Source organism: Heptranchias perlo, chromosome 1 (genome assembly GCF_035084215.1).
Source record: "Heptranchias perlo isolate sHepPer1 chromosome 1, sHepPer1.hap1, whole genome shotgun sequence".
NCBI lineage: Eukaryota > Metazoa > Chordata > Chondrichthyes > Hexanchiformes > Hexanchidae > Heptranchias > Heptranchias perlo.
This window is the reverse complement of record NC_090325.1, coordinates 64,365,478-64,387,714: the sequence shown is the minus strand read 5'-3', so window position 1 is coordinate 64,387,714 and position 22,237 is coordinate 64,365,478. Positions and strand designations below refer to the sequence as shown.

The following is a 22,237-nucleotide window of genomic DNA, read 5'->3' as shown; positions in this document are numbered from 1 at the left end:
TAGGAAGCACAGTTAGACACGAGGGGGAAGCACAGTGCTAAGAAAGAGTAGGAAGTCTTATAATTTAGGCAGAAATATTGTTTATCTGTAAATAAAATATTTTTTTTGTTTGAACTACACTGTGCAGGTATCTTGTGCTTTGCCACTGATGAGCATGACAGTCTTATTTGGCATGGATTTTTTTCATTCAGGTGGTGCTTCATGGCAAAATCCTGTTGGGCCAAAGAGGTTTGCTGTGGCAGCATCTGGAAGGTTGGGTGGAGGAAGGTAAGACTGAGATGCTGTCATTGCAGTTGATCAGTCAATGAAGACGTCCTGCAGTATCTGCCCTCCGATGCCCCTTGCAGCAGCGAGTGAGTACACGGCCTGGTTTGCATCACAGACAAGCTGGGCATCCTGGGAATGGCATCACTTCCTATTTACATATATCATCGGCTGCTCAGTAGGCACCTTCAGTGCCATGTGTATGCTATCACAGCACCTAAACCCTGGGGAATCCAGCTATCCTATAGAAGAATAGCACAGGTGTGGCACGATGGGCCATATGGCCTCCTTCTGTGCTATATTATTCTATGATTCTATAAATCTAAGTCCCTGGATCTGTGCCTCTGCTGCCTAGGGGTGATGCCCACGTGGAGGAAATCGGCTGCTCTAAAAAAAGGTCTCCATCACTAGCGTGATATATGCCCTGACATCTCCCTGGCACAGGCGCCCTATGGCACCCTGGAAGGATGTGCAGCTGTAAAAGTTGAGGGCTGCTGTAACTTTAATTGCCAAGGGCAGGGCAGTTGTTGAGTGAGTTGGCAAATCCTCCTGATGAAGTTGACAGAGGTAGCTAGTGGCACAGAGTGGTCTGCCCATGGGGAAAGCCATCCCATGTCCAAGGTCGATCTGTGTGTGGGTTTGGGGGTGGGCGGAGCAGAGGGTCTCAAAAAATTTGTCTGGGAAATGAGGAAAGCACTCTGGTAAAATGAAGTGCAGGTGTCGGTGGTTTAAAATGTGAAGGAAGGGGTTAAAAAGAAATTTCTCAGAATCCTGTAATCAGTAAGTGAAGTTGGTTGCCTCTTTAGCTCAGCAACTCCTCACTTACACTTGTCTGGAGTGTTCGGGGGAGATGTTAGACCGGTTTCTTTTGGGTATAAAATGACACCGATTGCAGGAGTGATGTAAATCCAGGAAACTTCCACATACTTGAACAGTGCAGCTATTCAAATGAGCCCTCAGGGGCTTTGACGGGTGTAAGGTTTGCACTGCTAAAAAGACCAAGCAAACTTACATTTAGTGCAATAACAGTGTAAATGTACCCAAATGCGCCAAAACGCAGATTTCCTTGATCTTTTCAGCCCAATAACAGCGTATGAACAATGTAAGTGCTGAAGTAAAATGAGGAATTTCAGGGCCTATGAGAAATATCAACAATAGACTGTCAGACAGAAGATGTAAACCACATATAGATCACCAAAGACTCTGTACACCTTGACCGGTAGCATCATAGGGAAAAGATACAAAACAGTAAACCACTCTGAAAATGGTTCATACAGTAATTGTAACTTACAGATTGCAGTGTGCTGCAGTCAGTATCCATGCTGGTTTGATTAATACTCCTCCACAGATATGATTTTTATTAAGCTGGATTGATGCCATGTAAGGTTTGGAATGAGCTGGAACATCTTTACCCCCAATTATTTTCATGCAGTCAGCTTAAATAGCAAACAGAGAGAGGTTATTGCCTGTGAGCAGAAGTTTGACTGTGATACAGAGAATACTTCAAGCGATGAGGTGTATTTGGTTTGACCAGATCCACTCATTGTTTAAATATCTGGTGGACTCTTAAGGCTAGAAATTGGACTTGTGCCCGAAATTTGGCACCAGACCTCATCTCCATAGAACTGGAGAGCTGCAGGCTCCAATCGGGCGTTGGGATGCAGATTCTATCTGCATCAATTTGGGCCATCTGCAATGCCGGCAGCGACCCTCAGGTAGATTCTGGGAGGGGATCCTGAGAAGGGACGAGTCCTTGGCCGACTGCGGCTCGCAGCTCTTTTGTGGAGCCATTCGGAGCACTCCTGCTCCTTCCAACTACACAAAAAACAGACCTTTTCACCGTATGGGGACTTTTTCCAGCAGCCCCTTCAAGAACCACTGGTAAGACCACTAAAGACCCGGTACAAATGGGTGGAGCTTATGTGGCACCAAACTCTGTACATTTGTACTCCAATTTTGCAATGGGGGTCCCACAACCGGTGTAGGACCCCGATTTGCATAAATAATCAGCCCAACACCTGTTTCAAGCGGGCGCCCTTGGTGACTAAAAGGCGCTGATCTAATTTAGCGGCCATTGAACTTTGGGTGCAGATTGGGCACAGGAGAACCTGGCCCTACTTTGGTAAGTTTTTCCCTATGTTTTATGCCCAAAAGACGAGCGAAGCAAGATTGAATTTCTCCCCCTTTGGCTTTTAATGATACAATAATTTATACAACGTGTATTTATTTTTTTTAGTTTAAACAATTAACTTAAATGTTAAGAAAAGGATGACCTAGCCTATGCTCGTGCATGTTTTTGAGGAGGAATATGGAAGTTGATTCGGCAGTTTATGTAGACTTGTGACATTGGGAATTATAGAGGATGGTTGAAATGCAGTTCATGAAAGGTTTGTTCTTGAGAATTCATGGTGCTTTCACAAGTTTGAGGTTATTTGAGCATTTTATTGCCGGTGTCTTTTTCCTGCCATTTTCTGAAATTTGAATTGAGAATAATGACAGCTGCTGTGAGATGCCAGGTCATGTGATGTACCTCATGATTGTTTGAAACAGTGCCTTGAGAAAGTCGTATTACACTGGAGTTATCACACAAGTCCTGAGGACAGAGGTTACCCACTGTATAAAAATGCTTTAGCCATCTCATGAGATGGAAGGGTTGTGAAATAATCAGCTACGTACTTGAGTGAGCTTTTATATCAATGAAACATCCCATGCAGTGACCAGCCTTGAGTGCATTATTCTGTGTCTTTGATCATTTCTGTAAAAAAATTATTCCAGAAACAATCAAAACTCAACTCCATACATTTAGTGTAAACTCTTCTGCAAGTATTTAAGAATGATAATAAGGCGTTTTCGTCGGAGGCCTTTTTGAAAGCCGCTGGTGAGCTGTTTGCCCTTTTTAGGTGGAAAGTGGCTGCTGGCTGGCGCTTAGCAACATAGGAACAGGAGTAGGCATTCAGCCCCTCGTGCCTGCTCTGCCATTTGATAAGATCATGACTGATCTGTGATCTAACTCCATATACCTGCCTTTGGCCCATATCCCTTAATACCTTTGGTTGCCAAAAAGCTATCTATCTCAGATTTAAATTTAGCAATTGAGCTAGTATCAATTGCCGTTTGCAGAAATGTGTGTAGAAATGTTTTCTAATCTCGCTCCTGAAAGGTCTGGCTCTAATTTTTAGACTGTGCCCCCTACTCCTAAAATCCCCAACCAGTGGAAATAGTTTCTCTCTATCCACCCTATCTGTTCCCCTTAATATCTTATAAACTTCGATCAGATCACCCCTTAACCTTCGACACTCTAGAGAATACAACCCCAATTTGTGTAATCTCTCCTTGTAACTTAACCCTTGAAGTCTGAGTATCATTCTAGTAAACCTACACTGCACTCCCTCCAAGGCCAATATGTCCTTCCGAAGGTGCGGTGCCCAGAACTGCTCACAGTGCTCCAGGTGCAGTCTAACCAGGGTTTTGTATAGCTGCAGCATAACTTCTGCCCCCTTGTACTCTAGTCCTCTAGATATAAAGGCCAGCATTCCATTAGCCTTCTTGATTATTTTCTGCACCTGTTCATGACACTTCAATGATCTATGTACCTGAACTCCTAAGGCCCTTTGGACATCCACTGTTTTTAACTTTTTACCATTTAGAAAGTACCCTGTTCTATCCTTTTTTGATCCAAAGTGGATGACCTCACATTTGTCTACATTGAATTCCATTTGCCACAGTTTTGCCCATTTACCTAATCTATCAATATCGCTTTGTAATTTTATGTATTCATCTACACTGCTTACAATGCCACCAATCTTTGTGTCATTGGCAAACTTAGATATGAGACTTTCTATGCCTTCATCTAAGTCGTTAATAAATATTGTGAATAATTGAGGCCCCAAGACAGATCCCTGCGGGACTCCACTAGTCACATCCTGCCAATGTGAGTACCTACCCATTATCCCTACCCTCTGTCGCCTTTCGCTCAGCGAACTTCCTAACCAAGTCCGTACTTTTCCCTCGATTCCATGGGCTTCTATCTTAGCGAACATTCTCTTATGTGGGACCTTATCAAATGCCTTCTGGAAGTCCATATAAATAACATCCATTGACATTCCCCTGTCCACTACTTTAGTCACCTCTTCAAAAAATTCAATCAGGTTTGTCAGGCACGACCTACCTTTCACAAATCCATGCTGGCTCTCTCTGATTAACTGAAAATTCTTAGGGATGAAGGTGGCCCACTGGTACCAAGAGAAAGCTGCTGGCAACAAACAAAGCCCGGGGGTTGAGGGTTTTATGAGGGTCTCGCAGTTGGGGTGGGGGGGGGTGTGGTGAAACCCGGGGCAGCAGAAGCCTGAACTTGTGGGGCCCAGAGGAGCACTGCTGCATCTCCTGGGCCCGCTAAGGAAAGTTTTTAAACTTACCTCAGAGGGCGTCGTACAATTCCTAACTGCTCCACCTGACGGGGTGACTGTGCCTTAAAATACTTTCAGGGTTGCATATATGTTATGGGACCCCAACATACATTTATTAATGATGCTCCCGTCGGAATCCGGCCGGAGCTTCACCCGCTGTCAAAACCAACGGCATTAAAGTGGGGAATTGGTGGGAAGAGAGTGGAAAATGGATTTGCTCCATTTTAACTGTTCCTTTCCAGCCGAACAGAGAGAGTTAATCATAGAATCATAGAAAGCTACGGCACAGAAGGAGGCCTTTAGGTCCATCGTGTCCGTGTCAGCCGAAAAAGAGCTAACCAGCTTAATCCCACTTTCCAGCACTTGGTCCGTAGCCCTGTAGGTTTCGGCACTTCAAGTGCACATCCAAGTACCTTTTAAATAAGTTGAGGGTTTCTGCCTCTAACACCCTTTCAGGCAGTGAAAAAATTTCTCCTCAGCTCCCCTCTAATCCTTCTACCAGTTACTTTAAATCTACGCCCCCTGGTGACTGACTCCTCTGCTTAAGGGAAATAGGTCCTCCCTATCCACTCTATCTAGGCCCCTCATAATTTTATATACCTCAGTTAAATCTCCCCTCAGCCTCCTTTGTTGCAAAGAAAACAATCCCAGCATATCCAATCTTTTATCATCACTAAAATATCATCCTTTTATTTTTATTACAAATTTCTAGCATTTGTGCTTTTAATCTCTTATATCTAATTGGAACCTGTTGTGGTCCAACATACAAACACACATGCAGAGAAAATAATAATTCCTATCAATATATGTCAGCTCAAAATACATAGGTGTACTTACAGCCTGGTGTTAGAAAGAAAATAATTGTTGCAGAACTGAACAGAGCCTGAATCATCATCGTTGCCGTCAATTTGTGAGCATTGAGTAAATGCGCCCTCTTTCTATATATAATGAAGGTTGAGGATGTGGTTTCGACAGTTTGGACTAATATGTTCTCTAACATCTTTCATTAACACTTGAGGGTCATGGATGCGATTTCTCAGAAATTGCACACGCTTAAAAGAAGCAAATTCCAGATTTGTGATTGACACTGAAAGCAGTGAAGAATATGAATGACAGTTTGAGCAGTGAAGATGGTTGGGAAGAAATTATGAGGCAGGAAAAATAAATAAATAGCAATAAAAAGTCAAATTTAAATCAAATGGATGCAAACAATCTCATTCCCATTTTTGTCCTTTTAATTTTTTTGTTGAGGGTATGTACTGTCCACTGAAGTGAACCCTTAGTTTTTTCCTAGTGTTAGTAGGTCCAGCCTAGTTCTCATACCTCTGCCATTCCAGACCTCTGCCAATCCTATCTTGAGCTGAGCACCTAGGGGCACATAATAGCAACCTAGGAGTAACTCCTCCACCACTGCCAACCACAGCAGGAATGGAACAGAGTGATGGAGGCCGATTTTAATTGGGCCCCTGGTGTAAACGGACAGTAGTGGCCTGAAAATGGTGTCGGGCCCCTTACCGCCCAGTTTGTGCTTCAGCCTCCTCCACCTTGGTTGGGGCCTTTGGGTGGGCGGCCAGAATGCCTACCTGTTTTGAGCAGGAGACTACTTTTAATGTGCAAATTGGTATCCTATGATGTACGCAGGACTCCAATTGCAATTTTGAGGCACAAATGGACAGGAATGCTCTTCTTGGTCCCACAGAAATTCTCAGACCTGCTATAAATGTTTGCTCCTATTGCCTGCTACAGGCTGTTTTGTCATTTTTAGATGCCATTTCCTTTAGCTCAGCCAGTCTGATACTTGAACCACGCAGGTCAACAGTACTCCAGGGTATTGTTAAGAAGTAAGAACAAACATACATTCATATAATGGCTTGTCCCAAAGTGCTTCACAGCCAATGAAGTACTTTTGAAGTGTAGTCACATTTGCAATGTAAGTAAATGTGGCAGCAAGTTTGTACACAGCAAGGTCCTAATGAAATGAACAGCCAAGTAATCTGTTCTTAGAGATGTTGTTTGAGGGATACATTTTGACTTGGACACCAGGAGAATCCCCTTCTCTTCTTTGAATAGTGCCTTGGGATGTTTTACATTCACTTGAGAGGGCAGATGGGGCCCGAGTTTAACACCTCATCTGAAAGACAGTACCTATGACAGTGCAGCACTCCCTCAACACTGCACTGAAGCATCAGCCTAGATTACATGCTCAAGTCCTGGAGTGGGGCTTGAATCCATAACCTTCTGATGTAGAGGCAAGAGGCATTGAGCCAAGGCTGACACCTGACACATTGACTGGCCAGTCTGGCTCATTGATTTGACTTGGAAGAATAAGCCTGTCATGAAGGCCTGCTACTTGGCTCCAGATCATCCTGAATAAACACCTGGAAGTTACTAGTGGTCTAGGATGGTAGGGTGCACACTTTTTTAGCAAAACCCATGTGTACACTTGGGGGCAGCAATGCTGATTTTCATCCTTGAATCGGGTCAAGGGGACACTGACTGTGGAATGCTGATTGTCCGTTGAAATGTAGTGAATGGGATGAATGCACCAAACAATCCCCAGTAGCTCACAGAGATGCCCATTTTTTATGTGTCAGCAGCTTGTTCGACCACAGGGAGCATCACAGCTCAGAGAAATCCTGTCTTACCTAATCTCTACGGAGAAGGTTGTTGGTTCAACTCCCACTCCAGGGACTTGAGCACAAAATCTAGGCTGACACTCCAGTGCAGTACTGAGGTAGTGCTGCACTGTCTGAAGATCCGTCTTTCGGATGAGACATTAAACCGAGGTCCCGTCTGCCTTCTCGGGTGGATGTAAAAGATCCCATGGCACTATTTGTAAAAGAGCAGGGGAGTTATCCCCGGTATCCTGGACACTACTTATCCCTCAACCAACATCACTAAAACAGATTATCTGGTCATTATCATATTGCTGATGGTGGGACCTTGGGGTGTGTGTAATTTCCTACATTACAACAGTGACTACACTTCAAATGTACTTCATTGGCTGTAAACCCCTTTGGAATGTTCTGAGGTCATGAAAGGCGCTCTGTAAATGCAAGTCTTTTTTTTCACTTGCACATTCCAGAAGGGTAGTAGGGAGTTGTGGGATCCCTGGCTAATTTTCTTTTCACTACCCAAGGGATCACTGTGCCCTCACCATTTCCCCAGCTGAGATCAGCTTGTTCAACAGATGTCACTGTAACATAATTAGCTTAGGTATAGAAAATCAGATACCTCAGGGGCAGAGTAATAGGTCTCCATGGGAACTGAATAAAGAGGGAAGTAGGGGCAACCACAGCATAAAAAAGCAATTAAAGTAGTGTGGTACTGAGTTATATGGACCACAAAGATTCCAGATTTATTGCTTTATCCACATTAAACTAGTTCATCTTGACAAGGGTAACAGTGGGGTTGCTACAACTGTCAACACTAAATATTCCATTCAAGGAAGAAAGCAAACTTCTTTTATCAGTTCAGAGATACCAGGCGTACCTAAAAATGAGGTGCCACCTGGTGAAGCTACATCATAGGACTACATGTATGCTAAATAGCGGAAGCAGCGTGGTATAGACAGAGCTAAGCGATCCCACAACCAACGAATCAAATCAAAGCTCTACAGTGCTGCCACATCTAGTCATGAATGGTGGTGGACAATTAAACAACTAACGGGAGGAGGAGGTTCTGTGAACATCCCCATCCTCAATGATGGCAGAGCCCAGCAAATGATTGCAAAAGACAAGGCTGAAGCGTTTGCAACCATCTTCAGCCAGAAGTGCCTAGTGGATGATCCATCTCGGCCTCCTCCCGAGATCCCCACCATTACGGAAGCCAGTCTTCAGCCAATTCGATTCACTTCACGTGATATCAAGAAACGGCTGAGTGCACTGGATACAGCAAAGGCTATGGGCCCTGACAACATCCCAGCTGTAGTGCTGAAGACTTGTGCTCTAGAACTAGCTGCGTCTCTAGCCAAACTGTTCCAGTACAGCTACAACACTGGCATCTACCCAACAATGTGGAAATTTGCCCAGGTATGTCCTGTCCACAAAAAGCAGGACAAATCCAATCCGGCCAATTACCCGCCCCCACCATCAATCTACTCTCAATCATCAGCAAAGTGATGGAAAGTGTCATCAACAGTGCTACCAATGGCACTTACTCACCAATAACCTGCTCACTGATGCTCAGTTTGGGTTCCTCCAGGACCACTCGGCTCCAGATCTCACTACAGCCTTTGTCCAATCAAAAGAGCTGAATTGCAGAGGTGAGGTGAGAGTGACTGCCCCTGACATCGAGGCAGCATTTGACCGAGTGTGGCACCAAGGAGCCCTAGTAAAATTGAAGACAATGGGAATCAGGGGGAAAATTCTCCAGTGGCTGGAGTCATACCTAGCACAAAGGAAGATGGTAGTGGTTGTTGGAGGCCAATCATCTCAGCCCCAGGATATCACTGCAGGAGTTCCTCAGGGCAGTGTTCTAGGCCTAACCATCTTCAGCTGCTTCATCAATGACCTTCCCTTCATCATAAGGTCAGAAGTGGGGATGTTTACTGATGATCATACAGTATGGAGCTCCATTTGCAATTCGTCAGATAATGAAGCAGTCCGTGCTCGCATGCAGCAAGACCTGGACAACATCCAGACTTGGGCTGATAAGTGGCAAGTAACATTCGTGCCAGACAAGTGCCAGGCAATGACCATCTCCAACAAAAGAAAGTGTAACCACTTCCCCTTGATATTCAATGGCATTACCATCACCGAATCCCCCACCATCAACATTGTGGGGGTCACCACTGACGAGAAACCTAACTGGACCAGCCACATAAATACTGTGGCTACAAGGGCAGGTCAGAGGCTGGGTTTTCTGTGGCGAGTGACTCACCTCCTGACTCTCCAAAGCCTTTCTACCATCTACAAGGCACAAGTCAGGAGTGTGATGGAATACTCTCCACTTGCTTGGATGAGTGCAGCTCCAACAACACTCAAGAAGCTCGACACCATCCAGGACAAAGCAGCGCGCTTGATTGGAACCCCATCCACCCCCTTAAACATTAACTCCTTCCATCACTGGTGCACCGTGACTGAAGTGTGTACCATCTACAAGATGCACCATAGCAACTCACCAAGGCTTCTTCGACAGCACCTCCCAACCCCATGACCTCTACCATCTAGAAGGACAAGGGCAGCAGACACATGGAACACCATCACCTGCACGTTCTCCTCCAAGTCACACACCATCCTGACTTGGAAATATATCGCTGTTCCTTCATCGTCGCTGGGTCAAAATCCTGGAACTCCCTACCTAACAGCACTGTGGGAGAACTGTAACAACACGGACTGCAGTGGTTCAAGAAGGCGGCTCACCACCACCTTCTCAAGAGCAATTCGAGATGGGCAATAAATGCTGGCCTTGCCAGGGAGGCCACATCCCATGAATGAATTAAAAAAAGATTAGTGAATGCAGTCACAGTGTCTCAAAATAAGCAATTACTGAAATGCATACATAAAATATGCAGCAAGAAAAATAACTTTACATTAATACCTTAAGATTACTGATGTCCACTGTGATCTTTCAAGTTTGACGTTTAGGAATTATAGTTTGAGTATGAAATGCAGGCAAATGAATTTAAAAGAACTGCTGGATGAAGAAAACCAAGATATTTGTTTGTGGGAGTCTGATCTTTTTGATGGTATGAGGTGAGTAATCTTAAATCAACCTGGTAAGTTGGGCTGAAATGTTCAAAGCTAAACAGGATGTATAACTTAGAAGTGGTTTGCTTTGAAATGGTGATTCAGTTTCATCAAATCATTTAACCACATTTTTGAAGTGCCAAATTAATCAGTGGGGTAGGAGTGATGGATGGGTAGGGGTGATGGGGAGGGCACAATGCAGAGTGGGTATAGGGTGGTATGAATAAGTGAGGCCAGGAAGAAGAAGCAGAAAAACAGGAGTTGAGGAAGAGGGACTGGGGAACGAGGCTGGGGCATAATCCTCAGAGAGGTGGAGAAAACTCAGTCTGGTGCAGCAGTTAATATATGCATGCGGTTAAACTTAGCCTAAGTCTGCATGTACAAACCGTGAGATAGCTGGTGCATGAATGTAAGAATCATTTGCCAAAGGCTTGAGTGTGGAAGACAGGGTCTGGACCAACCTAATAGTGAAGGACTAGAGCGTTCCTGAGTGATGTCTAGACTGGTTGAAGGCCAGGTGGTAGAGAAGTCTGAGGCCTGCCTGATGATCAGTGAGCAGGGGTGGGGCCTGTTTTGACGATTATACAAGTAACTGACTTGGTAGTGACGATCCGAATTCTTTCCCCTCAGTCTGGTTCAGTAAAAACTGAAGTCGAATACATTTTAAAGTTCATCACAACTTTAATAGCAGGTCTTAGTCTGTAGCTTCAATTCAGATTCCTGAGAGAATCCGAACGATTCTAACAGAATAAGGAGACAAAGACAAAGACAAAAACTCATACCTTTATACAGATCGATAGGGATTGGAACATCATTAACACAAGAGTCAACACCAATCATAAGCCGGGCACAGGTTGCCATGCGAGGTTACATTATTTCTGGCCAATCATAAATCGTCCATGTACTGACCATGTTGCTGTTAGACATCAAAGGGGATACTTCCTCACCTTCCAACTTGGAATGTTCTTCCCTGTTCCTTCTGTTCCTTATCTCCCAACCTGGAATTTCTTTCAACTTTGGCTAAGCTCGTTACCTATATTGATCTGCCATAAACATGGAGACATTCAGACCAGTCCTTGAATCACATCAAAGACTCTACATTGCTAAGACAATGCAAACCTGCTGACTACGCAAACATATGGCCCAGCAGGAGGCCAGGCCACCTGTACCAATCTCAGTTACTAACTAATTAACCCTTTCTAACCATTTTGCATTCTGCTTCTTTGCCACGTAGACATTTTAATATTTTACCGAAAACTGACCACGTAGGGATTCTCAGTAGCATGATCCAGGGAGGAGTGAGGCAGTTGGATAGAATGGACAACTTTTGCCATTCAAATCTTGAGTACTGATCAAAATCAGATCTGATTTTATTATGTATAGTCAGTAGGTCACCCTGTCCTAAGCTGGTGTTGTCAGCCAGTGCTGGTATGGGTAACAATTTGGGCTGCAGGATTTCAGTGGTGTATGGTACACAAAGGAAAACATTTTAAGAGGTGAGATCATATTTTTATTGTGTATAAAAGAACATTTTGACAACTTTAAACAACTGAAATGCACCAGAGCTCCGACATGGCACTTTAAAGCTTACAAATAACAGATATTTAACCGGGGTAAATTCTGCTTTATGTACAGGTAAATTATGAACTTTGAATTATGTCACATGACTTTGCTAAACATATAGCGTTAAAATTTTCACTTCTGTGCCCGTGAATAGATGGATAATCGTGGGCTGGTGAGTGCGAAAACAGAAGTTATACCCCACTCTTGCACCCCAGAGGGTTTCCCCTTCTTCCTTGCCAGATTTTATGTCCCGCTCAGTAGGCCGTCAAAATGCCATTGGCGGCCTATGGGAGTCATAGGACCCCGATTAACATATATTAATAAGCTCTCATTTGAGTCAGGCGGACGCCTCAGCCACCTAAAAAAAAAAGTGACCAGTTCAGATGGCAGTGGTGGGCATCGAGCCGGAACAGGGCAGTAGGTCTTTGCTCAGCTATTTTAACTGCGCACCCATCCCATTCCTGCCAAGCGGAGTGGGTTAAGGTTACGCCCTATCTAATTCTCTTTTATAAGAATTTACGCTCTGCGTCAACAGCTTTTTGTGGCAGAGAACTCTTAAAAACAAAGGCCCTGAATTTCCTCGGTCTGTTGAAGTCCCATCGTATCCCCAGCAGGACCCACCGGAAAAAGGCAGAAACCTGGTTACAAATAGTCCCTGCCAATTCCAGGATTTTACGATTGACCTTGAAAGGGGTGAAACCTCCGCCTGCCTCTTACAGGATCCAAGACATAGAAACATAGAAAATAGGAGGAGTAGTAGGCCATTCGGCTCTTTGAGCCTGTTCCGCCATTCAATATGATCATGGCTGATCCTCTGTCTCAAAACCATATTCCCGCTCTCTCCTCATACCCCTTGATGCCTTTTGCATCTAGAAGTCTATCTAGCTCCTTCTTAAATATATTCAGTGTCTTGGCCTCCACAGCCTTCTGTGGTAGAGAATTCCACAGGTTCACCACCCTCTGAGTGAAGAAATTTCTCCACATCTCAGTCCTAAATGTCCTACCCCGTACCCTGAGACTGTGACCCCTCGTTCTGGACCCCCCAGCCAGGGGAAACATCCTCCCTGCATCCAGTCTGTCTAGCCCTGCCAGAATTTTATATGTTTCAATGAGAACCCCTCTCATTCTTCTAAACTCGAGTGAATACAGGCTGAGTCGACCCAATTTCTCCTCATACGACAGTCCTGCCATCTCAGGAATCTGTCTGGTGAACCATTGCTGCACTCCCTCTATGCCAAGTATAGGTACTCCTTAGGTAAGAAGACCAAAACTGCACACAGTACGCCAGGTGTGGTCTCACCAAGGCCCTGTATAACTTCAGTAAGACATCTTTGCTCCTGTACTCAAATCCTCTTGCAATGAAGGCCAACATACCATTTGCCTTCCTAACTGCTTGCTGCACCTGCATGTTTGCTTTCAGTGACTGGTGTACAAGGACACCCAGGTCCCTTTGTACATCAACATTTTCCAATCTATCACCATTTAATTAATACTCTGCCTTTCTGTTTTTCCTTCCGAAGTGGATAACTTCACATTTATCCACATTATACTGCATCTGCCATGTATTTGCCCACTCACTCAACTTGTCTAAATCGCCTTGAAGCCTCTTTGCATCCTCCTCACAACTCACGATCCCACCTAGTTTTGTGTCATCAGCAAACTTGGAAATATTACATTTGGTTCCCTCATCCAAATCATTGATATATATTGTGAATAGCTGGAGCTCAAGCACTGATCCCTGCGTTACCCCACTAGTCACTGCCTGCCACTCCAAAAAAGACCCATTTATTCCTACTCTCTGTTTCCTGTCTGTTAACCAATTTTCAATCCATGCCAGTATATTACCCCCAATTCCATGTGCTTTAATTTTGCACACTAACCTCTTATGTGGGACTTTATCAAAGGCCTTCTGAAAATCCAAATAAACCACATCCACTGCTTCTCCCTTATCTATTCTACCAGTTACATCCTCAAAAAAACTCCAGTAGGTTTGTCAAACATGATTTCCCTTTCATAAATCCATGTTGACTTTGTCTAATCCCATTGATATTTTCTAAGTGTTCTGTTATCACATCCTTTATAATAGACTCTAGTATTTTCCTTACTGCTGATGTTACGCTAACCGGTCTGTAGTTCCCTGTTTTCTCTCCCTCCTTTTTCAAATAGTGGGGTTACATTTGCCACCCTCCAATCTGCAGGAACTGTTCCATAATCTATAGAATTTTGGAAGTTAATGACAAATGCATCCATTATTTCCATGGCTACCTCTTTTAGTACTCTGGGATGCAGATTATCAGGCCCTGGGGATTTATCGACTTTCAGTCCCATTAATTTCTCCAGCACTATTTTTTACCAATACTAATTTCCTTTAATTCCTCCTTCTCACTAGTCCCTTGGTTCCCTAGCATTTCTGGGAAGTTATTTGTGTCCTCTTCCATGAAGACAGAACCAAAGTATTTGTTTAATTGCTCTGCCATTTCCTCGTTCCCCATTATAAATTCTTATAAATTCTCCCCTTTCCGACTGTAAGGGACCTACATTTGTCTTCACTAATCTTTTTCTTTTTATATACTTGTAGAAGCTTTTGCAGTCCATTTTTATGTTCCTTGCAAGTTTACTCTCATTCTATTTTTCCCCACTTAATCAATCTCTTAGTCCTTTTTTGCTGAATTCTGAACTGCTCCCAATCCTCAGGCTTGCTACTTTTTCTGGCAACTTTATATGACTCCTCTTTGGATCTAATACTATCCTTAATTTCTTTCGTTAGCCATGTTTGGGCCGCTTTTGCTTTTGTGTTTTTGCGCCAGAAAGGAATGTATAATTGTTGCAATTCATGCATTCGTTCCTTAAATGTTAGCCATTGCCTATCCACCATCATGCCTTTTTAATGAAGCTTCCCAATCTATCATAGCCAACTCACTCCTCATACCTTCATAGTTTCCTTTGTTTAGATTTAGGACCCTAGTTTCGGATTGGACTACTTCACTTTCCATCTTAATGAAGAATTCTATCATGTTATCGTCATTCTTCCCTAAAGGACCCCGCACAAGAAGATTATTAATTAACCCCTTCTCATTGCACAATACCCAATCTAAGGTAACCTGTTCCCTAGTTGGCTCCTCAACGTACTGGTCTAAAAACCCATCTCGTACACACTCCAGGAATTCATCCTCTACAGTATTATTGCGAATTTGGTTTGGCCAGTCCATATGTAGATTAAAGTCACCCATGATTACTGTAGTATCCTTGTTACATGCATCTCTAATTTCCTGTTTGATCCCATCCCCTACATTACCACTACTGTTTGGAGGCCTATACACAACTCCCACCAGTGTTTTCTGACCCTTGGTGCTCCTTAACTCCACCCAGACTGATTCTACATCTTGATTTTCTGAGCCAATATCCTTTCTCATTATTGCTCTGATTTCATCCTTTACTAACAACGCCACCCCACCTCCTTTTCCTTTTTGCCTGTCCTTCCTAAATATCGAATACCTTTGGATATTCAGCTCCCAGCCTTGGTCACTCTGCAGCCATGTCTCCGTAATCGCAATTATATCATATCCGTTTACATCTATTTGCGTTGTTAATTCGTCTACCTTATTACGGATGCTTCGTGCATTCAGATACAGTGCCTTTAGATTTGTCTTTTTAACATTTTTAGACATCTTAACATTTTTTTGTACTATGGCCCTATTTGTCTCCTTACCATTTTTTCTTACCCGGACCCTATTTGTTAGTGCACTCTTTTGTTTGTACGCTCTGTCCCTTCCTGACACAATCTGGTTATCCCTACCCCAATCACTTTTCATAACCGCTTGTTTGTCTTTTCTCTTTAGCATTCTAGATTTCTCTCCACCAGGATCCTCCCCCACCCCCACCACCCCCTTATTTAGTTTAAAGCCCTATCTACCTCCCTAGTTATTCGATTCGCTAGAACTCTGGTCCCAGCATGACGCCAAGGGGACGAAGCTGGGGAGGAGACATCCCACACCAGGAATTCCCACTTCCTTGGCTTAGTAGGGATCTGCCCATCACCCCTAACCTACATTGGCTCCCGGTCCAACAACGCCTCGATTTAAAAATTCTCATCCTTGTTTTCAAACCCTTCAATGGCCTCACCCCTCCCTATCTCTGTAACCTCTTCCAGCCTTACAAGATCTCTGCACTCCTCCAATTCAGGCCTCTTGCGCAGCCTGATTTTAATCACTCCACCACTGTTGGCCGTGCCTTCAGCTGTATAGACTCTAAGTTCTGGAATTTCCTCCCTAAACCTTTCCGCCTCTCTACCTCTCTTTCCTCCTTTAAGATGCTCCTTAAAACCATCCTCTTTGACCAAGCCTTTGGTCACCTTTCCTTTCTTAATATCTCCTTATGTGGCTTGTTGTCCAATTTTGTTTGATAAAGCTCCTGTGAAGCAATGTGGGATGTTTTACTACTTTAAAGATGCTATACAAATGTAAGTTGTTGTTGTATTACTGAATGCCAGAATGTTGAAAGAGTTGAGGTATACTGGATTCTGATGGGTGTAAGTGGGCCCCACTGGTGGTGGGAGGGGGAGATGTCCAGGTGAGGGAGGTGGCCTGTGCCATATTGTTTGGTTGCAGGGGTCAGATGGGTGCCAGCGACACTCCTGTGGCACAGGCACCCATCAGCCTCATGTAAATTAGATGCCAATTTTGTGGGGTTAGAGCTGGAGTGCACTGACGGTGCAATCTGGATTGCATTTTCAGGGCCAATCTGCATAAAGACATTTTTTCTCACCACTTTTAATTCTTTCTGTGGTCATCTTAAATTTGCAGCTTTTCATTATCATCTTGCTGACACATGGAAGTAATCTAATGCTATTTGTTTTCTCAAACCCTTCATAATCTCGAAGACATCTAACAGGTCGCCCCTCAATCTTCTCTGCTCCAGTGAAGAAAGCTTAAGTGAAAAAAATTAAAAAACAAGCAATTGCTAAGTAGCAAACAACATTTTAGCAGACACACTTAACTATTCTCTGGGTCTATCCCATTTGTATATTTTGCTATTTGAGCTACAACAATCAATAAGGGACAAACAATATACCAGGTAAAACTTAGACTATCACTGGAACTTTCAGCGTCCAATTGTCTTCTTAATCCAAGTAAGGTATTTCTTTGACAGTCGCGTGTAAATACCAGGTTTTTCGGGTATTCCACAATCGCATCCAAAAGAAACAATTCCATTGAATTTTCCATTACATAATAATGGACCACCTGAGTCTCCCTGAAACAAAAGTAATACAAGAACATTTCAAACAATTAAAATATTTTTCCCAGCTGTGTGTCTGTCACTGTGGAAATGCATCACCCTGCTTAATAGACTCCGAACCAAATTAGGAACAGAGGAATTGCTGGACCAAAAAAGACCAAGGTCCATCTAGGTCGCCATCCACCATCCTGGTAGTCGCATGATACAACGATAATGGAGTTGTTGACTAATCACAGCACCTTTTGTATTAGGACATTAGCTTGTAGGGTCATTTGGGTTCAAAAGAGAAGATTCTCAGCCCCCAGTGGCAGGCCTATCCATCCAGGTTCCAGCAATAAACCAGGCTGGCTAGTTAATTATTAAAAGCAGCCTAGATTACTGCAGCCTAGATTACTGCAGTCTTACCTGTCCCGAGTATCAGATTATTGAACCGGCCACAGTGGATCAATTTAGTTACAATGTCTTAATAGTAGTAGGCATGTTAATCTTGGGTTCAACTTGTGAATTCAATTAAATAAAAGTATAACATTGACATTAAAAGAGCATTTGCCACAAAGATATCTGCAATATTTGATGTTCTACATCAGTAATATTTGTCAAGAAAAATTAATTTGCACTAGAAAATGTAACCAATGGACAAAAAGGCTGGCTGGAGTGTTGGCTTATTTTTGGACTACCATCAAAAGACAAAATGACTTGTGTTAGTTGCATGTTGTGTCGTACTGAATGTCATTCACACAGGGCTTACATTAGCTGTGTTGTGGTTGGCTGTTGCTGGATTTGCTTTCTCTTTTACATGTCCAATGGGTCCCCTTTCTCGAATAAGAAGTATAACTGAGTAACCTCTTTACTCAGAGAGTGGTAAGAATGTGGAACTCGCTACCACAAGGAGTAGTTGAGGCAAATAGCATAGATGCATTTAAGGAGAAGCTAGATAAACACACAAGGGAGAAAGGAATAGAAGGGTATGTTGATAGGGTTAGATGAAGTGAGGTGGGAGGAGGCTCATGTGGAGCATAAACACCGGCATGGACCTGTTGGGGAGAATGATGTGTTTCTGTGCTGTAAAATTCTATGGCCCAGAATTTGGTGTATCCACCCTTAGTTAGACTTGCCCTTGCCCGTTTAATCTCCATGATATTTTGTGTTGCAAGTTGCTGGAAGTGGGAAATGGAAACGCCGCGGCGCCCTCTACAGGGCATCTGGGATCTGTGTGAACAGGGCAAGCAACTGTGTATCTCCTTAACCAATCAGGTTGAAGGATTGTGAAATTACTCGCACAAGGACTGAGAAGGAAGTGTAAGTTAGAATGGGTGAATTCAATGTCAAATCAGGTACAGGAAGAGAAATAAAGAGAGGGAAAGAAAGATTGGATTAAGAGAAAAAGAAAAAAGAGATAGAGAGAAATTTTTAAAAATTGTAATTTTAAAATTAAAACATTTTTTCCAACAACAATAAAAACCTGAAGGAATGAAACTCCACACTTGGAATAGTTAATTTTCAGTACCAGAGAGGTTGACTGGCAGTAATTAACACATCACGTTGTTAAAAGTGTACTTAGACTGAAATGGACAAGCCCTAACTTTCTGTGGTGAGTTTAGTTCGTATCTACCGTGCAAATACAGGAACTTCATGCCGTTCAATGCATTTCAATGGTGAGGCAGGCAGCGAGGTGGCTTTTTCACGAAGCTCATGGCAGAGCGACGCATCTCTTACAGCAGCTTTCGGATTTCGCGCATTTAACCTTGAAATCTGCCCTCGCCTGAAGTTGCTGTGCAATTTGCGCATAAATAATGATGAGTGCCGTTAGCCTCACCGTTATTTTGACAGCAAATTCTGGGCCTATGTAATTCTATGTAACACTTCCAGCACATCGTCAGTGTGAATAATCAGTCACTTACTAGCAAGATGGGCCAAGATCAATCTGACTCTCCTTATTAAGTGTGAAGATAACTTAAAACTACTCCAAGAATTGTTAATTTTCATAAAATAGCATTTTGCACATGTAAAATCACAGCTATTGTACTTAATCATCAGTCAGAGTTTACTGGGAGGTGGGAAAACAGCTAGAGCAGATTAACACAATTTTTGCTTCAGTAGCTGCCTCAGTCAACTGATTATGACATTGGGCCAGAAATTGCTCACCACTGAACACCGTTCCATAATGGCGTTCTCTCTCTCCGCCGGCGAATTCAGTCAGCAAGTTCACACATGCGCACTAAAACCTGGAAATCGTGAACTTACTCTCTGGTTCGCTGGCGGTTTGACAGCCATGAATTAAAGGGACATGGTATGGAACAATCACTGAAATCATTCAAAAATCGTAAACTTACCCATCTGCCCAGCTGGAACGAAAATACTTACGCCACCAAAAGGTACGCTGAAAAATACCAGCTGTACACTACTTTTTAAAAGCGCGATGGCTCCTAATGACTGCGAAAAAACTAAAAATTAAATTTTAAAAATGTGGAATGTCATATTACTCTTTTAATATTTTTTGATCATTAAAAAAAATGTAAAAATTTAAAAATTTTTACTTTTAACTTATGTCTGTTTCATTAAATTAAATCATTTGCTTGGCTTTTTGTAAGATGTGTTAAATTTTTATTTACACTGACATACAGAAGTTTACTTTAAATGAATGATTTCTACTTGCCTGCTTGTGGACGTGACTTCTATTCCCACAGACATTTCCCATGTGAATTAACCTACGCTGTTCAGAGGCTGAGCTGATGTCGCGATTTTTTCGAAACGTCAAAATCACGCAAGTCTATGCCACGGATCCACGGTAAGTAAACTCGTACATTTTATTCGCAGGAGCTGTGAGATGTGAGCAATTTCTGGCCCAATGATTTTTTAAAAATTGTTCTAAGGATGTGGGCAACACTGGCAGGCTGCATTGGTTGCCTATCCCTGGTTGTCCTGCGAAAGTGATGGTGGGCCTTCTTGAACCACCAGCAATCATTTCCACAACTGATTGCCTTGAAAGGCATTGAGAGTCAATCAAATTGTGTGGAAAAGGACTCACGGGTAGGCCAGATCAGGCAGAGGAAGCAGTAGGGTTTTATCAACAATCCAGCACTTTCCATGATAATTTATCTGGTGCTAGCCCACTAATTACCAGATTTATTGAATTCAACTTCAGTTTGCTATGGTAGGATTTGCACCCATGAGGGGTAACTTTAACTTTGCGCAATAGTGTAAAACAGGTGACACTACCGCACTATGTCAAAATTACACCCATGATCTTTGCATTGTTAGTCTAATACCATAATTAACGTATAGACCAGGAAGGTCCTGGGTATGAGTTCCCAGTCTATGCACAGCTAGCTGGTCCAAGTCAGGACTGTAATAAAGATGTTAGAATTGACATTGCTGTCCTTGGTAGGGTTCCTGCTTCTGATCACCATCTAATAGCCCCCGCTGGAAGTGCACATTATGGACTTTGGATGAGGGCAATGTTGGGTTTGATTGGTCAAATAATCTGCCAACGCTTATTGTATAGGTTCACATATGAATCATGGTCATTTGGACAAGGCACTTTGAGGGCATCCAGTGCCCATGGAACTGTGATCCAGCGAGAAATCAATACCACCAGGAGAAGAGGGACGGGGAAAAATAGACAAAAATAAAGAAGTGATTTATTTTTGTTGCAGTGACACCTGTGTAGGTGGCTGGCATTTCTGTAATGCAATGCTGTTTTCTTTATAAAGTACATTGCCACCCACCACAGTATATGGCAAACAACTTTGCCAAACACTAATACCCCTTTATTAGCAAAAAGAATATAAAGGCTTTATAACTGTTTTGTGCAACATTTTTATGGTTTATGATGTTGTTGAATATCCATTACTCAATATTAGTAACAAAATGCCAAAGCCAATGTTAATACTGTAAGTGTAGATGACTGGATCTGCACTGGTTGCACATGGGATGGGTGAGATACAATTAGGTCTGTGCAGAACCTTTGCTTGTTGCTTTCTGATGTGCATTCAGTGCAAATCTGCATTTTGTAGCAAATTGCAAGCTTCTTTGTACAGTTACTAAAATGCAAAACAGATGAACTGCCGATAAAGTGCGAGATGGACGAATTGACATATCCGGTACTAGATCAGAGGTCGGTTTGCCAAATGGCTTGTTTTTTGTTTGTCAGAAAAGGAAGGAAGGGTAGAAAGTGGACAGAAAAAGCAACTAAAATTAATTTCAAATAGTAATGCCAGCTTATGTTTCAGCAGAGTGTCCTAGCTACACTCTTGTGTTCTCAGCTTAAATCTGCAGTGAGCCTGATGTCTTGTTTAGAAACAACATGTTCGTTCAAATAAGCAGCAGATGTAAATTAAATGGCAAGCTTGCTGCAATTGCAAAGAGAAGGACCTGAGGCTAGATGTCCTGATTAGACAACAACAACAATTTGCATTTATGTAGCACCTTTAGCATTGAAGACTATCTCAAGGCGCTCCACAGAGGTATAAGGAAAGAATGGATGCCAAGCCAAAGAAGGAGATATTAGAAGGGTTGACTAAAATCATGGTGAAAGAGGTGGGTTTTAAGAAAGAACTTGCAGACATCCCAAAACGCTTCACAGCCAATAAAATACTTTTTTTTGCAGTGTAGTCACTGTTGTAATGTAGGGAAATGCAATAGCCAATTTGCATACAGCAAGGTCCCACAAACAGCAATGAGTTAGTTAACCAATTGTAAACAATTTTACAACACCAAGTTATAGTCCAACAAATTTATTTTAAATTCCACAAGCTTTCGGAGGCTTCCTCCTTCGTCAGGTGAACGGTGTGATTTTCAAATGCGAAGGATTTGAAAATTTCATTTCCACACCGTTCACCTGACGAAGGAGGAAGCCTCCGAAAGCTTGTGGAATTTAAAATAAATTTGTTGGACTATAACTTGGTGTTGTAAAATTGTTTACAATTGTCAACCCCAGTCCATCACCAGCATCTCCACATCTTAGTTAACCAAATAATCTGATTTTAGTGATGTTGGTTGAGTGACAAATATTGACCAGGACGCCAGGAGGAACTCCCTGCTCTTCTTTGAATAGTGTCATTGGATCTTTTACGTCCA

At 42.8% G+C, this 22,237-nt stretch overlaps 1 pseudogene; it reads right to left on the bottom strand.

Annotated features, from left to right (window-relative positions):
- Window positions 1-22,237, bottom strand: part of LOC137333750 (uncharacterized) — a 64,748-nt pseudogene that overhangs the window by 5,547 nt on the left and 36,964 nt on the right.